At 35.0% G+C, this 4,542-nt stretch overlaps 1 protein-coding gene across 2 annotated transcripts in view; it reads right to left on the reverse strand.

The window, feature by feature from the left end:
• Vav3 (vav guanine nucleotide exchange factor 3) overlaps window positions 1–4,542 on the reverse strand; it is a 275,111-nt gene that overhangs the window by 24,319 nt on the left and 246,250 nt on the right. The window lies entirely within an intron of this gene.

Genomic DNA, 4,542 nt, shown 5'->3' on the forward strand with positions numbered 1-4,542 from the left:
CAAAAAAAAAAAAAAAAAAGTCATACACATTTTGTTAGGATTACAATTAATGTTTATATGAAGTTGGCTAGAAACTACTATGGCATTATTATACTGCAAAATTTGGTAATCATTTAATACTCCTTCCCCCAAAATTTTAAAGATAAAAGTTATTTTTCCAAGATCTACAGTCATGCAGCCTAGTAAACTGTAAAACACTTTTTAACACTCCACTAAGCATGGAAAATAATTTAGTTCCATTTTTACAGTCTTATATGGGTAACCTTCCTGCATGCTTCTGTGTAGAATTAAATAGTGCCACCACGGATCTTCTCCAATTTATGCCTTTATGCTTTCTGTATTTTAGTCTAACCCACCCCCGTTTTAGCAGTCATTGACCTTCAGGTACAACAAGTAAATAAGAAGACTCTAAACAAAAGAAATAGCTAAGCTTTCCTTATCTCACACTGACACAGCAGTGTCAACAATTCAAGTCTCTCAGAAAAATAATGAGTGAGCGCTAGTCATTCCAATTACCTAGGAAACCAGCAATGGAGATGGTTTATAAACAGCATTTGGACATGGATTGTCTGGCATACATGGAAATTAGAACAAAATTAATGCCTTGTAATCTGGATACAGAAATTCATTTAGGATTTGAATTTAATGACTAAGAAAAACAAAAATTTTGATTAACTAAGCTATTGAAACCCAAGGGAAAAAAGTCTGGTCCCAAACACCTAAGGCCAATCTTCTCTTTGAGAAGCTGGAGAATTTAAAATAAGCCCGAGTTTGCTTGTGTTTTATATCCTTTCCAGATAAAAATTTAATTCCGGGCCCTATTCTTTGGTTGTTTTTTGTTTTGGATTTTTGGGGGGAACGAACTCAGGACTCTGAGCTTGTGAAGCAGGCAGTGGAAGCACTGAGCTAAATCCCTGGCCCCTCCAGGCCATATTCTGATTCATAGGTAGAAAAATCTAACTTTAATGTCAGTGATAGCAGGATACTGAACGATTCTTAAGAAACAAACTCACAAAGCATATTGACTTGTAACAGAAACTGGGTTATTTGATACCGATAATAAAAAAGGCATCTCCTAGAGGTTCTATGATTTTGATTTTAAGGAGCCTCTACACTCCATAACCATCTTTTCATCCATAACCATCTTTTCATAACTTTTCAGGGGACAGTTATGAAATATGAACCACTGTTTTGACAGAGTATCTATGCGGTGTCTTCTTGCCCTGGTCCGAAGGACAGGGCTATATTTAGGTTCTTGGCACATATGTATTCACTAGTTTGTAAGCTTTCTTAGATCAGTCCTTTCTGGGTTCTCTAAAAACACAGTAATTTCACATAGAAGACTCAATAAAAATATGTTCAGTAACTGAGAAGGAATGAAAAATAATGATGAAGAGCTGCCCCTTCAACACTTTTAATAGTTATTTACTAATTCTGACAGAGGGCTTTTCTGATACTGAGATTTTTCAGCTCCTTATCGTTCTTTCTTTGTTTTCATGATAACATATATTTGCAAATGCTTTCTGGTTTCACCGCGGTTTTGCTGTTAATTCCCCTCCTTTGAGCCCACTAAAGTAAGGCCTTCAAACAAAAGATTCTTAGATATGAAGAGGGGAAATGTACATGCATTTGTAACATTTCTGAGATTTTACCTATATTTTATAAGGGGAACTTATTTGAGGCCAGAGAAAGGTACTTTTAATTCCCTCTTCAGAACATGAGTGCAAAAACCTTAAGGTGGTCCGGTACAAATGATTTGAATCAGAGTTAGATTACTTTTACTATAATCCCAGCTTTATATACAGATAGAAACTCAAGAATCTATGTTCAGGTCACTGGTATTTCTGGCTTTTCACATCTAACCCTTGCTGCTAAAGAACTTCCTTGAGCTGAATCAAGGTGACACAAACCTAAACTGATTGGCCCTGTCCAGTGGTTATCCCTTTTATCCTCCATTCATCTCCTCTAAAGGGAGTTCCTTTCAGTGCTTTCAAAGCCCAAAAGGCTGGAAGTCATCTTTGGCCCTGTGGCATTTTTTTAAAGTGCCTTTTAACTATAATACAGTGGAGCAGCCTCATTACCATCCAAGGAAGTTCTGCAGGTGAAAGCTCAAACTGGCATATCTTGCAGAGCCATGCAGAGCCTAGGAGCCTGCTGTCATTGTGTCTCATGGTGCCTGTTGTTCATTATTTGTGTATCCACTTGCACCTCTCTCCTAGGTTTTCATTTTATGAAGAAACTCCTCTGGCTCAGTTCTCCCTGCACAGCCTGCTTGTTCCAATGGAACGTAAGTTACTTCCAGCAGAGAGGATGCCTGGATCTTGGCTTCCAACTTGACGGAGTTTACACTTTCCAGGACCTAGTCATGCTGCCCTTCCTTAGCTTTTGAATTAGAAATGTGCTATTTATGTCCACAGAGATTTTCTTCTTTTCCTTTCAACTCAAAATGCTTCCATTTGCAAAAGCAAAACAAAACAAAAACACAGATCCTTATCTTGCAACAGTGCTCAGTTTTTAGATAAGGCATTCAAACTGGTCTATCTTCTTACACTCAGGCTTATTTTTTAAATTAATTTTATGGGTACATGTAAGGTACACAATATAATGACATCCATCACTGGATATCTGCATCTTTACATAATCCATCTTGGTTCTTATTTTTTCCCCATTCCCCTGCCCTCCCTTCAGCCCCTCCACCCCTCCCTATCTACAAAGACTTTGTTTCCATTTTTTCTTCTCATATTAATTCCATTCCCTTCTTCTTTTCCCCTTTTAACTTTAATGTTAACATCTTCAAAGAGCTTTCTGATGTTTTCTAGAAAGATTCAGTATGTGTCTTTTGAATGATGCTTCAATCAATGAGTGGGCCTTCCCAATGCTACTCAAACTATTTAGCAGCTGCAAATGCATCTTGTGTTTTATATCCAAATTCTTCTTTATCTCAAAAACTACCAAACTTGAGAAACAGACATGAAACCACCTATAAGAAAATATGAGCTTTTTCTTATTAGCAATGCATATATGAGTTATATGCATTAATTATATGACATATACAGATTATTCTTATATACTAATAATACTATTAAACTATAACTTTTTCTTATCAACTGACATTCACAGTTTATTCACATTGTCCTCTATCCAAGCATCTCTTTAAAAGATTACAGGAGATAATCAAGTAATTGTTGCTCATTTGAAGCAATCTATACAAGTATACTATTTCCACTTAAACATAAAATTTTTATTAAATAGTGACTGTTGTGGGAAAAATGTAGCCTTATTATTCGTAATTGTCCAAGGTAGTGAATAAGTGCACAATTTAGAATAGCAGAAAATATGAAAGAAAACTGTTCATTTTGGCTTCCTAATTGCATTTTTATGAAATGAACCTAAACATGAAAGGCATTTTATTAATTACAACTCTTTGTATTGTAATTTAAAATACTTTCCTCTGACAAACTGAAGAGACAAAAGCAAATGAAAGAATAACAAAATTCTTGCAGTGTATCATTAAAAACAAGCTAAAACCAGCTGGGTGTGGTGGCACACGCCTGTAATCCCAGCACTCAGGAGACAGGCAGGAAAATCACTGAGTTTGAGGCCAGCCTGGGCTACATAATGAGTTCCAGGTCAGTCTCAACTACATAGTGAGACCCTGTCTCAAAAAAGCAAACAAACAAACAAACAAAAAGAAAACACCAAGCTAAAATCCACTCAAATAACTAAAAGATGATATTTGAATTTGTCATTGCACCAAGGATCAATAGTACAGAATCTAAAGTATAAACTACAGTTGCAAACCTAGTTTACAATGAAAAATGTTTCAAACAACATAAAACTTAATTGGAGCAATATGGTTGTCCATTTCTGTACAATGCCAAGTCAACACAGTAAATTGGGATGACTTTTTCCAAAGTTGGCAGCACCGATAAAGTTTCCCAAAATTCAATTTATATATGTGTGTGTGTGGGGGGGATATATATATAAAGACTAATAATAGTATGTTATGCATCAATAGCAGCAACAGCTTTTCCAGGTTCTGCAGTCATCTGAACAAAATTATAGACATTCAGCACATTACATTAAAAAAAAAAAAAAGAAAGAAAAGAATAATATCCAGAAAACAGCAAAGTTCTGTTGCTTTTCTGGTACCTGGCACCATTTTTTCTATTAGCCTCTTAATCATCATCTGGAAAGAGAACATTCTAGAGTAATATTATTAAATGGTCTAGAAATGTTAATTTATTTTTATTTTTTATTTTGTTTCCACGTGTACAGGGGTAACACATCGTACTAAATATGTAAGGTCATATCTACGTGGGTTTGATTACAGAAACTAATAAAGTATTCTCTAAATAGTGACAAAAAGAATAAGATAAGACTATAAGAGCGAGAAGCAATTTAAATATGTTCAGGGACCATTTTCATCTCCAGAATTAAGGATTATTTTAATGTTACATCATTGCCTTTTCTCTTTTACTTTCCTTTTTAGTTTTATTTTAGGATTCCCTATTTTTAATGTTCATACAGAGATTTCTTTAA

Source organism: Fukomys damarensis, unplaced genomic scaffold (assembly GCF_012274545.1).
Source record: "Fukomys damarensis isolate Sample0158 unplaced genomic scaffold, DMR_v1.0_HiC HiC_scaffold_33, whole genome shotgun sequence".
Lineage (NCBI taxonomy): Eukaryota > Metazoa > Chordata > Mammalia > Rodentia > Bathyergidae > Fukomys > Fukomys damarensis.